Below are 13,992 nucleotides of genomic sequence, written 5' to 3'. Positions count from 1 at the left end.
GGGTTGATCCATGATGGACTGATGAAATATCTCCCAGAGATGAAATGTCTGTACAGATATTACTAAAACATCACATGAGGCTATCTGGTGTTATGCTAACACATAAATGCTCACATAATATTTGTAAGGCAGGTCTGCAAAAGAAAATAGTGTAACTGTTTACAACCGAAATAATGATCATCCCCTCATTTTTAGGAAATTGGTATTTTAAAATATTAATTTGCAGAAAAGCTGAACATGGAAACAAGAACTCCTCCTTAAAGTAATTAAGACAAGAAATTATAGACCTTTCTATGAGACTTCAGCAATCATTAAAAAACCATCTTTTAGCTAGAATTACAAAGAAGGCATGATTTCTGCTGACTTCAACAGATAACACCTTTTCATAAACTCAGCTGAAATATTTATACTCAGGGAGGTATGTTTTTCCAAGTTTATTTCTGAGAACATTTGCACAATGAAGTTTTTCTTTAGTATCTGTCTATGCTTGCCCTTATTTCTCATTTGATGTAACTATATGTCCTACAATAGCAAATACTGTTTCACCCAGGGGAACATTTTTCTATTTGTCTGAGAATATCAGTGTTTTTATAAGTGAATGTTGTAAGTCTTAAAAACAGAGGACAACTTGGGGTGCCTAGGTGGCTCAGTTGGTTAAGCATCTGCCTTCAGTTCAGGTCATGATCTCAGGGTCCTGGGATGGAGCCCTGTGTCAGCAGGGAGCCTGCTTCTCCCTCTCCTTCCACCCCTACCCCTGCTCATGCTGTCTCTCTCAAATAAATTAGTAAAATCTTTAAAGAAAAAACAACACAGGACAACTTTATTCGTTGTTTTTTTTCTTTTTTGTGTTTTGAGGTTGACACCGAACACTTGAAAAGCAATATTACTGGTTTCATATTTTTCCACTTACATATTTTATTTGAAAACATCCATATGAAAACTTGGATGAAAAAATATGAAAGAAGATTCACACCAGGAAGCAAAATGGTTGTAAGTCCAACGAACATCTTATTCAGACAGAGTGAAGAAACAGCAACATCTACACAAAACTGATTTTGTTGTTTGCCCTCTGCCTGAGCACATGTTTAAAATAAAAAAGTGCTCCTGGCCACTTTAATTTCATAGAACCTCTACCAAAAGTTATCAGTTTATCAAACATTATATTACCAAAAACGAATACTACTGAGATTAGCTGTATATAGAATTTAGTGGGAAAAAAAGACAATTCATTAAAATGCTAGGTATCTACAAATACATATGAATACATTCTTAGTCTCTACCTAATAAATTAGTAACACCATATGACATTCTAAGATTATAGTAAATACCTAGGCATTTAAATGAAAATGAAACTTCCCTACATTTTTTAAAACTTAGGCTAAACTTGAATATGTCAGTGATGCCATTTGTTTTTGTTTTCCTTCGGGACTATAGTTTCTCAATATCATTGTAAATATTTCCTACGTAAAATGAATTTGGTTTGAGTAAAATGTTTAGAAAGTAGGTTTCTTCTTACCTGAATGCTTCATGGCTTGGTGAGAAGAGCTCTACAGAGCTACTCTTGCCCTGCAAGCATGCAGAGGCAAAGATTCCTTAGTAGGGATTTCTCAGATGGGATGCTCCAGCTTCTCCATCTGATCCTGGAAGACAACTTCGGGCCCAGCTGTGTTCACTTGAGCATGGGTGATAAAGACCCCACCGCAATCTCCTCTTACCTATTTACATTTGTAGAACAAAGTTGATACCTTACATTGCAAATAAGCAAATACCAAAATCAATTAAATTTTTATTATAGAAGGTTAGGACAGAAAGCACTACGGAGATTTTAAAAACTCATTCATAAATCCAACACCCAAAGGATAGCATTTTGGTGTATTTCCTTCCAGTATTTTTATGCATACTTAATTTCAGTATGTTTCCTATTTGGTAAATCCTCATTTTGTGGGTCCAAGATAAGACTGCCTAGTATAAAAGGAAATATCATACAAGTTCAGCGTTGAGTGAAAAATAAGTGAATCAAAATTAAAAAATGATACGAAACATTAAAATACTAGGGGAAGGGGTAGAATCAGATTTTCACATTACCAATATCATATTGAAGACAGTGGGAGTAATTAAGGAATAGGTCCCTCCCAATAAAAGGATCTAGTAGGAATCTTTGGTTCCAAAATAAAATTTAGAGGTGACTTGGACAATAGATTCCATATTGTTTAGTAGTTTATCTATGTAGGGGAGAATCTTGCATTGCTCATACCAAAGTCTAAACGGAGTCCAAGGAATAATAATGCATTCTTTCTGTGTGATTATAGAGCAATTTTTGTTGTTTTGGACATAATTTTGAAATAAATCCCTGATTTATGGAGTTGCCGAACACAGAAAAGTATATTTCATAAACTGGGGATATCAGGAGGAATTACAAATAATTCTCTTTACTCTAGAAAAATTTTCCTTTTAAGCAGATTTTTAGGGGCGAGTGGGTGGCTCAGTCATTTTAGCGTCTGACATTGATTCTGGCCCAGGTGTCGATCTCAGAGTCATAAGTGTGAGCCCCATGTTGGGCTGTGCTGGGTGTGGAGCCCACTTAATAAATAAATAAATAAATAATAAATAAATAAATAAATAAAATTTTAAAACATTCTAAATTGGAGATGTTCACTGGTTAGAAGGGTGTATTATTTCATCAACTTACTTGCAAGGTAATAAAGATACAAAAACAGGAGTCCAGATGCATAATATTCCTAACTTTTTTTAAAGTGAAAGCTTTAGAAATACCAGGAACCATTTTTATTACAGTTTTTGTCATATTTCCCAGATAGTATGATCACTGTGCAACAAACTGAATATCTGATTTTCTTAGATGGTCAAACTTATTTGTCCAACAAGCCTATTGGAGGTTTTCTCATTGCCAAATAGCCTAAATTTGTGACATAAAGTTTTTTTCCTTTTAGCTTCTTTTAAAAATGAATCAAACAGTGTTGTCCATGTTCATATATCCTTTCCAAGGAGACTATGAACCTCTTGAAGGTTAGGACAATGTCTCTCTTATTTTTATATACCCTTCACCTGTCAGGCAATCAGAAAGTGTCTTTTTTTAAAAATATTTTTTAAAGATTTTATTTATCTATTTGAGAGAGAGAGAGTGGGAGAGAGAGCATGAGAGGGGAGGGGGCAGAGGGAGAAGTAGACTCCCTGCTGAGCAGGGAGCCTGATTTGGGGCTCAATCCTGGGACTCTGGGATCATGACCCTAGCCAAAAGCACATGCTTAACCGACTGAGCCACCCAGGTGCCCCTAATTTTTTTTTTTTTTAAGTAGGCTCCACGCCCAGTGTGGAGCAACACGGGGCCAGAACTCAGGACCCTGAGATCAAGACCTGAGCTGAGATTAAGAGCTGGGTGCTTAATGAAGTGAGCCACCCAGGTGCCCCAAGGTGTCTCACAAATGAATGAACCATTTTCATATTAGTGCATAGAGCTCCTTTCAGTATTTCATAACAAATCAAGAAATGATTGTTTAATTTCTCCATGTCCTTCTTAATCTTCATTATCAAATTTTATTAGATAGCTGTGTTAGTTTCCTAGGGCCGCTGTTAACAAACCCCCACAAACTGGCTTAAAAACAAGATAAATTTATTCCTTCACAGGTGTAGGCTGGGTCATCCCTGTGAAAGCGGAGAATCCTTCCTTGCCTTTTCCAGCTTCTGGCAGCTCTAGGAATTCTCTGGCTTGCAGATGCATCCCTTGTACCCCTCCCTCTCTTCTCATGGCCTCCCGATTCTCTCTGTATTTTCCTCTTCTGTCTCTTATCTGTTATATCTTCAAACACCCTTTTTTCCAAACAAGCCCACATTCATAGGTTCTGGATAGACCTATCTTTTGGGGGTCTCTATTCAACCCACTACAATAGCTAATTGTGCAGATTTCTTCCTACTGAATATTTTAACAGTTTCAAAAATAGACATAAATATTTGTACTAGTTGGTACAAATGTTAAGCTGACATTAAAAAGAGACTCAAAAAACACAGTGACCTAAAAAAGGCAGAAATTTATTTCTCTCTCATCTTACAGCCTGGGCAGTCTAGGCTGGTAGATAGGCTCTGGTCCATTAGGTCATTAAGGGTCCCTGATGCCACTGATCTCTGTCATCTCAGTAGCTTAGCCCAAGAAGGGGAAAGTGGAGAACAAGGCATTTCCTTTAAGCAAATGAGATTGGAGTTGCACGCATCACTTCTTCTCTGCCATTCTATTGCTGAGAACTTATTTACTTGGCTACTTCTAGCTGCAAGGGAGACTGGGCAATAGCTTCTCTAGCGGGGCGGCCACACACCCAGATAGAACTTTTAGCGCTAGTGGAAGGTGGAGGAATGGAGTGGGAATAACCAACAGCATGTGACAACTTAAGAAACAAAAACAAAAACAAAACTTTAACTCTCCAAATCAAATATTTTTAAATTAAATAGATCACTGGTGGAATTATCACAAGTTATGCATCTAATTACACCATTTGTCATCTTCATTTGTAGACTGGAAAATAAACATTAACTTTCCTGATTTTTTAAAAATTCCTAATGTCTTTGACATTAGTTACTTTAAAGGAAGAGATTATTTTGACACTGTTCAGAAGTCAGTTGTTAGACACTGTGCGGTTAAGTCATTAGTATTTTCCTAGAACTATCACTAAAACTTTATTGGAAAATATATCTGTCTTGAGTAATTCATCCCCTGGTTTCTATGAAAGAGTGTTTATCTGGACTTATTGCTCTCCACCCCTTTACCTTTCCCTACAGTGGTGGAAGGAATTACCTGAAGGAGGGTGATAGCCAATGGCTTAGGCTAATGTGTCTGGGCTGCAGATTCCAACTTTCCCTCTAGTGGGCTGTTCTGAGGACTAGACTGGCAGCAGTTTGTCATTCCTTGGCTTTCACTCTAAGAATCCCCATCACCCCTACCAGTAATAGAGTTAAAGTTCTGATCTTCCTTTTCCTGACTCATGTATGTCTCTCAGTTCAGAATTTAGGTGGTGAGAAGGAGTAACATGAACCCCTTTAATCTCAACAATGACTATGAAGCTTTTTTTTGTTTCCCACATGATTTGTGAGCATAAAATAGTCAATCAGAAAAATTCCTGAAAGGCTACAGCCAAAGATTATGTTTAATGTTGTTAAAGAAAGGGCAACATTTCTGTCCAAGGGAGAGATTTGTTTTCAGTTTACACCCAATCTGAAAGTTATTCTTCTAGTTCAAAAGGAGCAAAATATGACACCTTACTCCCATCCCACTCCATACTTTCCTCCGGCCTGCTCCTACCTCATCACTAGCAAGGGGCAGCACACAGAGGCCGGAGTCCAATGCAAAAGACATACTGGGTTAATGGGCTGCAAAAAAACAAAGAGAAGCTAATGAGTTGTAAGTATTTAGCAATGAGAACTGAACAAAGCAGCCTCCTTAGAAATGCCATTGGCAGAGATTACACTGATGGAAACATTCAGAAATTGCAAAAAGATAAAAAAGGGTTTGAACAAGGAACTGACCATTTCAACAGCCTTGTAAGAGGAAAGAACAGCACAGAACACAAGAACAGGGTCAGCAGAAACTGGCACCTTAAGAACAATAACAAAAAGAGAACAGAACAGAACAACAGGCACACTTGGCTAAGGACTCAGTTGCAAAGAGAAATTTGAAGCTAAAATCAAAACTTCACTGAATGTTATTATGGGTTCAATTTCGGATCCAGTTACCATCTATACTTCTCTTTCTATTTTATGGCTTCAGCCAGTTGCAATTTATCCTTCATGTTGTATCTACAAAGTCCTATGTATTGGGGGGAAACTCATATAGTTACTAAGAGTATATCGAGGCTAGAAAGACCACACCTGATCCTTGTAGCCAAAGTTCTGATGTTCTGAGTGGGCACAGTGGGTAAACAGCTCCCCTAGACCTAGATGATGCTGCCTTAGGAAGCCCTGACCATACCTGAGTGGACTTCATGTCACACATTTTGAGGAATGACTGACTGCTGAATGACTATGACCAAGCCCTCTCTAACTATAAACACATCACACATGACACTGCAAGAAAGTCATCTGAAGTTTTGTATGATTTGTTAGACCCCATTTTAAAGATTTTAGTAACATGTGATTCTTTGAATACATAAATTTTACAGTATTTCAGTTACATTATGGAACACAATCAACATTCTGAGATTCCTTCCCTTTCCCTCATTCCCCATACTCAAACATTCCTAGTAACCTTGATTATGCCTCTAGACATTCTCAAGTGTATTTTATCTTTCCATAAATGGGTTGAGGTCCATTTACTTTGTCTCTTGGACATGTGAAATAATCTGCCAAGTAGTTTCCCTCTCTCATTCCCCTCACAGCTGCCAGTAAACCTTCTAAATCCAAATCTGATTTTCTTTCTTTCTTAAGCTACACAAATTCCAGGTACTCTCAATTGACTATAGGATAAAATCCAAACTCTAAAGAAGTGGTTCTGAAAGTGTGGTCCCAGGACCAGCTGCATCAACATCACTAGGAAATCTGTAAAAAATGTAAATTCTTGCCCTTTCACCCCAAATCTGCAGACTCAAAATCTCTGGGGATGGGGCCCAGGGATCTGTGCTTTTAAAAGCCTCCAGGGGGTTCAGATTCATGCTCAAGTTTGCAAATTACTGCTAGAGACTGACACAATGGTTATGCTGTCTCCCTTCCCCCAGCTCACATGTGTACTCCATGCATCATCTGCCCTCAGATCTTCCCACGACTTCCCAAGCATATCGTGCCCTTTCACACTTCTGTGCTTTGGCACTTCCTGTGTCTGAAATGCTAGTCCACTCCTCCACTATCTGGTCAACTCCTATAAGGCCCCTTAAATCCTTTTGGAATAAGCAGGATATAAATAAATGTATACTCATCCTTCAACATCCAGCTCAAATATCACCTTTGCTGCAAAACTCTCTCTGACCCAGACAGATTTAGTCACTCCTTCCTCTGTGCTGCCCTTGTACCTAACACTCCATGCTACCGTTGCTTATGCTTCTCACACCGCAAGACGGATCTGTGATGGCGGAGTCTCACCCTCAGCGTGTCCTTTAAAATCTGGAATCAGAGATGTTCCCAATAAGTAATTACTGAATAAGACGTTATTTGGTGGTTTAACAAACGAGCCGGTCTATGCCTTTTTTTTTTTTTTAATTCCTTTCTTTTAACTGAAGATGAATCCTCCTCTTCCAAGGGAGATGGCTCTCTTCTTCCTCTTCAAATAGGAGGACAGATTTGAGAGAGAATGACACGAAGAGATGAGGCAAAAGAAAAATCAGCCAGCTGGGTCACTTTATGCCTGGAGGTCAGCAGAGTATGCCTTTCCTCCTGAACTCATACTTAATAGATGAAACAAATGATCTTGATACAAATCCAAATCTTAAAAATATTCTCTAATCTTAGTTTCTTCATAAATCTTCACTTATGAGAACAGTTGAAAAGCCGCAAGTATTTAATAAATGTTAGAAATCATAAAATTCTGTGTATGTGTGCCTAAAAATAATAGATTAAGTCTACAGAAATAATATTAGTCTCTGATCATATTTTCTATACTGGGAAACAAGGCTCATTGGCAATAGGGTATTCTGAATTTTCCTTTTCCTTACTTTCTAAACAAAACTTTAAACATAATATTTTATACTCATTTGTCTCCCTAATATCCGATATGGTGTTAATCAATGTGGTGGCTAGACTGAGCCACACTTCGTGTGTACATCTACTTGTATAGTAACAGAACTATAACTGCGAGGCTTGGCATTTTCCCCCACTATCATGAATGAACAATAGTTTTCTAATTGAACCTTGATACACTGTTTTCACAGAATTAAAAATACTTGAAATTAGAAACATCAAATCTTCTATTCTGGACTGGAAATTATAACTGTAGCATCAGCCTATAATTTCCCATTTTCTTACTGTGAGTGGGAATTAGCTAAACAGTTACTTAGCTGATATGAGTGGGTGCTTCCCCCTTTTCCACTCATTTTTACCTGTCACCTCCATCAAGGCTCACTTCTTCTGGGTCAAATATGTATTGAAGAGCATTGTAAGAGGAGAGGGAGGCTGGAGATATACTCCTCAGGAAAATGGACACTTGGTAAAGGAGGCACAGGTGTGTGAGCAAAATGATGGCAGATCAAGGCTGGAAAAGATTATAGCATTTCCCATCACCACTGTAATGACAGACAAGAGGGAGTTATACAGGAAGACTGGTTATATTCACAACTAGCTCCTGGAATTAAGGAAACCCAGGAACAGAAGAAAGAACACGTGTTGGAAATGGCCAGCCATCAGGAATCATCAGCCTTGCCCTTGCCATCCCAAACCTCTTGACACCACTCTGATGCACCCATTACCCATGATTGTAATTGAGTTAATGTTCCCTTCTTCACAATTAGACTGTACTTCTGAAGGCAGGAAATGAATTTCCTTCATCTTTATATTCTCAAGGCAGCTAGCAAAGTATATATCCCCACTATGCTTCTGCTGAACAAATAAGTTAAATATACATCATTCAGAAACAATTAGTTGCTAACACTGAAATAGCAACTTCACACAGGGTCCAGACACTCATTTAAATTATATATCTTAAGCAAGTCTGAAAAAAAAAAGAAAGCACTTGTCTTCTGTGAAGTGCTCCGAAAAGTAGTGCTCGAAGTATTTGCCTTGCTAGCTGGAGAGCTTCTTGAAGAAGAGCACCGTTCGGAGCCCACGATTTGATGTGTCACTGGCACTTCCATTTCCTGTGGCTGCAGGAGTCGTCACTGAAGGATGCCTGCTGTGTGTGTTCCTTTGGCACAGAGTTTCATGAAGTGAGTTCAAGGCTTTTGAAACTCTATTACAAAATTAACCAGATTCTAATTTTGATCCCAGAATTCTAAAATCACCCCCAAAAACCTAACAAAGATGTAGATATGAGGCAGAGAAAGGTAAAGACATTACGCTCGTGCAAAGACTCGTAATTGTGCATGAGAAACAATTTGTGTGAACAATAAATCTCAGCAAATTAATTTTAACTATTAATTTTAATATCCACATACCAAAATGTGCTTATCATTATGGAGGTACTTAAATTTAAGTGAAGGTAATATTGTGAAATATTGAGAAATCCATAATTATAAAATAATTTAGAGTTTGCACAGTAATTTACCATTGACTTACTTTTTAATAGCATCTTAACATTTTGCTTTTAAATGTAATTAATAATGTTTGATTGGATTCCCTCGTCTACCTCTTTCCCTCTCCTCACAGATACTAACAAAGTAGGGAATTCAAATGACAAACACAGTGGAAAGGCTATAACAAGGAAGCTGGAAAAATGTACTCACTGTATGACTGACACCTAAAGAGCTGAGAAGATAAATCAGGGAAATTATTTGTGATCAGGGAAATTCATGGAAATCATGCCCTAGGCTATCAAAGGGGAGAGAAAAACTATCTGCATCTCTCCCAATAAACCCCCAATGACAGATTCCATTACAATTAGAAATCAGCACTGGCAAATTTGCATTCATTCCTAGTCATTCCTTTAAACCTCAGAGAAAGCATTGCCTCCCTGAATCTAATCCTTTCCCCAGATCTTAATCCCACCCCCCTCATCTCATTGGGAACCTGGCTTCATCACTTCTTTTCTTCTTTCTGTTTCTCAATCCTTTTCTCTCCCCAGGCTTCCTCATCTCAACTTATGAACACTGTGGAACATCACACAATCTCCCCCATCTTCCTCACCTGGCATTACCTCCTAGCTGTCACCCTTTTCTTCCTTTCTTTCTGTTCAGGATCATCAAAAGAGCTTTTTAAACTCTGCTATACTCACCTTTCATTTACTCTCAAACCTCCGCAATTTTCCTTTCATTGAAAGTACTTTCCCCAATTTCCTAAGTAACTGTGGCAGCTACTTCTTTTGTTTGTTTGTTTTTTAAAGATTTTTATTTATTTATTTATTTATTTGAGAGAAAGAGAGAGACAGAGAAAGAGGGAAAGACAGAGAGACAGTGTGTGTGTGGGGGGGGATGGAACAGAGAGAGAGAGGGACAAACAGACTCCTCACTGAGTGAAGGGCCCGAAGCGAGACTCGATCCCACGATCCTGAGATCATGTCCTGAGCTGAAACCAAGAGTCAGATGCTTAACTGACTGAGCTACACAGGTGCCCCCATAGTGGCTACTTTTAAAACAGAGTATCTAAGGGACACTTATCGGTCCTTCTTTCACCTTGAACCCTTTCATTGCTGACCCTTCCTTCCTTCTTAATATTCTCTCTTCCTTGGACTTCCAGTATAATAATTTCTCCTGATCTTTCATAAAGCCTGAACTTTGATTTTAAAACCGGTTCCATCACTCTCTCTGTGTAGCCTTGGGTAAGTTGTGTGAACTCAGGTGTTAGTTGTACTGAACTGATCAGCCTTTGACCTTCTCAGCTATCAGTCAGGGTCCCAGTGGGCAACAGAAGCCACAGTAAAGAGAGTCTAATCAAGGGAGTATTACAAGGATGGTGAAGCATCAAGAAACCATTAGCAGAGCCAGGATGGAGCTGGAAACTTGATAAAGGAACTTTGGTCATGGAAGAATTCAGTCACTGCCAAAAACACAGTGAAGCTGGGTTAAGGGAGAGGTAAATACCCTGACCACTTCTTACTCCTACTATCCTCCAGTCTTCTTCTGTGCCTTTCATTGGTCAAACCTAACTGGAAACCCAGAGCATGGAGGAGGCTGGGTAATGCAAACTCTAGAGCTCAGCTTCCTGAGACACATAGCAAGGCAGGGAAAAGCAGAGAATGAGCCCAGATGGAGGACTAGCAGAAAACAGCCAGTCACTAGCACACTACCTACCACCCCCTTTATTCACTCAAAAATCTTTAATGTGTGAGGAACTATTCTAAGTAATACAGAGGATCCCAAGACAGAAAAGATGACCATTTTCATGGTGCTTTCAGTCTCCTTAGGGAAGACAGTAAAGCAATAACTATACACATTTCAGATCATAGATACAAATGAAGAAAAGGAGTACCACAAATCTAATGTAGACTCTATCTCTGAGAGGACAGTAGAACTTAAATAAGAAGGAAGGAAGGACTAATAAACTTTCTAAAAGCTAGGGGAAGAGTATTCAAACAAGAGAGACTAGCAAGGGCAGAGTGCAGACATCCTGAGGTAGAAACCAGTTTGGCTTATCCAAGGGAGAGACAGGAGGCCAGTGTGGCTGGAGGGAGAGTGGCAGGAGATGAGGTAGGACTGGTTGGCAGAAGCTAGATCATAAAGGGCTTTGTAGACTTGGCAAGACTTGGGGTGTTTTTGCTAATGCAACAGAAAGGTTTTAGGCTGGGGGTGGCAGGTCAGAGTGTTTATAACTTAAGACATATCTCATTTCCATTTGTAAAACATAGCTTCAGCAATTCTGTGAAAAATAAATTGTAGCAGACAAGAATGGAAACGTCCTACTATAGTCTGCATTGCCCTGACCAGAGCTCCCACGTTCAGGAGAGCTGGGAGGTGTTTTGTATACGGGTGTCACTGTTTGGGTCAGGATGGGTGCCTGACACACAAGTAGCATGACTACTTAGAGATAAGGGGTCTTACAACTGGACTGTGTTCCTCTGAAATGTGGATGAGAGGGTAAGAAGAGAATTAATGAGTAGTCAGTAGTGTGAGGACAGATCAAAGAGGTAAAGAAAAAAATGCAGATCCAATGGGAAAGAAATAAGAGAACAGTTTCTAGAGGGGCCTTGCTTCCTAATAACTACTCATATATCCATATAAACACTTTGGCTTTCATCCTTTTTATTGAGGTGGTCTCTGGGTCTTTCTTTCTTACATGCAAAATAGTCTAATGAACTCAATGGTGTTCTCAAGATTTCATTCTTCTCTTTTAATTTCCATCAGTCAGAAAAGACAAAGATCTGCTCTGGTAACAAATAAACCCCTCAAATCTCAGTTGCCTAAAACAACCAGAGTTGACTTCTCACTCACTTTAAATATCCATGATGAGGTGAATGGGACTCTTCTCTGGATCATCCTCCCTGTAAGACCAAGACTTACAGAGCATATACTCTCTGGAACATTGTTGATTGCCATGGCAAAGAGGAAAAAGAGTTCTGGAAGGTCTTGCATCAGCAATCACATGTTATGCTCACAATTCATGGCAGAATGTGTAATGTGGCTCATCCCAACTACAAGGAAGCCAGGAAATGGAATCCTACTTGTACCTGAAAGAGAACAGAAAATATTTGATACACTCACCACCATTAACTCATCCATAACCATGGCTTTAACTGCTGCCTATACACCAATGTCAAAATTTCTAAGAGATGCCCCATTGTCACTCCTTATCCATATTTTCAGCTACCTACTGGAATGCCACAATTGGATTATATCATAGACATTTCAAATCTAAAGAACCAAGACTGAATCCTTTATCTTTCCCAGAAACTCACTGTGTTCTTTCTCTTGGTTAGTGGTCCCATTATCAAGCCACTATATCAAATAAGAAACCCAGGTGTTATCTTTGACTCCTCCCTCTCTTCCAATATTCAGTTAGTTGCCAAGCCTATAGATGTTCCTCTCTAATTTATTCTCATCCTACTAACCCCATGACCATTACCCTACCTCAGTCCTTCATGGATTCTTGCCCAGACAATTGTGTTGGCCCCATCTAGTTTTTCTGCCCTAATATCTTCTACTATAAACTGTGATAATTTATTCATTTCTCAAACATTTATAAAGTGTTACTCCTTCTTAGTGCTTAAGTAATGAGCTCACCTTGAAGAAATTCAGTCTAAAGACAGAGACAGCGATGTAGACTAAAAATTTCAACACAGTGGACAAATGTGATAATAATTATATAGCAAATAGTGGAGAAATGGAAAGGAAACATCAAATTGAGTGTGGGGCTGATGGGAAGTTAGTTTTGGAAGCTTCCAGAGAGAAAGTAAAACTTCAGCTAAATGAGGAGGCATTAGGAGCTGCTCCTCCATGTGAGCTACGGCAGTTGGAAAAGGTGAAGAAAGAAGCATGTGTCTGACACCACTGAGGTACTTTTCCTGACTCAGCCAAACCAAGGTGGATTGAGAGGAATGGCATGAAGGAGCTAGCAGGAACCTGATCAGTAAGGACCCAAAGTGTCCTAGTCAGTTATCCTGCAGGCAAGTGGTAGAAGGTCATCCACTGAAATAAGAAACTCAAAAGGAAGAGTAGGTCTTGTGGGGATGATACTTTTAATTATGGATACCTTCACATAGTTAAACACTGATTCCAGGCATAGGGCCAAGCATCTTACTTTATTACTGACCCTTGAATAATGTGGGAATCTAATCCCTACACAGTCAAAAATCCCTATATAATTTTTGACTCCCCCCAAAATTAACTACGAATAGCTTACTGTTGACTGGAAGACTTACCAATGAATAGTTGGTTAACACATTTCATATATGTATTATGTAGTAGATTCTTATAATAAAACAAGCTAGAGAAAAGATGTTATTAAGCATATTGGAAGGAAGAGAAACTACATTCACAGTACAGTAGTATATTTAAAAAATTTGAGTGTAAGTGGACTCACGCAGTTCAAACCACTGTTGTTCAAGGGTCAGCGGTATTCTATCAAATCCTCATAATTTTATGTTGTTAAGTTGTACTATTATCTTAATTTTGCAATTTAAAAGCAAACCCTGAGACTCAGAGGTTAATGACTTGACCACTTCCACGCTTACTAAATGTTCTGCATTGGAGCCGAAGTTGCTATCTACCAAACCGTGATAAGTTTAAGGCGCCTACAGGAACTGCACCCACATGTGTCCACAGTCTGGAGCTCAAAGGAAGGACGGGCTTGGGTGTCATCAGAACAAGGCAAACACGGTAGGATCAAAGTTATGGGCCTGGATGAATGGCTCAGCCAACTCAAAAATGGAAGAAGTAAAGAGGACCCGGGGAACATTAAAGTAAAAAAAGGCGAAAAGCG

At 39.0% G+C, this 13,992-nt stretch overlaps 1 long non-coding RNA gene across 5 annotated transcripts in view; it reads right to left on the bottom strand.

Moving 5' to 3' along the window:
* The window catches only part of LOC130542861 (uncharacterized), a 60,134-nt gene that overhangs the window by 45,114 nt on the left and 1,028 nt on the right, over positions 1–13,992 (bottom strand). For 2 of the 5 annotated variants that reach the window (XR_008957709.1, XR_008957708.1), the window contains exons 2-4: positions 12,006–12,241; positions 4,802–5,373; positions 1,517–1,715 (exon numbers count right to left, since the gene is read on the bottom strand). This is a non-coding gene — a long non-coding RNA (uncharacterized LOC130542861). The remainder of the gene's footprint in view (positions 1–1,516; positions 1,716–4,801; positions 5,374–12,005; positions 12,242–13,992) is intronic. The other 3 variants (XR_008957707.1, XR_008957705.1, XR_008957706.1) reach the window with 2 other exon arrangements.

Source organism: Ursus arctos, unplaced genomic scaffold, assembly GCF_023065955.2.
Source record: "Ursus arctos isolate Adak ecotype North America unplaced genomic scaffold, UrsArc2.0 scaffold_6, whole genome shotgun sequence".
Classification (NCBI taxonomy): domain Eukaryota; kingdom Metazoa; phylum Chordata; class Mammalia; order Carnivora; family Ursidae; genus Ursus; species Ursus arctos.
The sequence above is the reverse complement of the archived record's forward strand: the minus strand, read 5'-3'. Positions and strand labels throughout refer to the sequence as shown.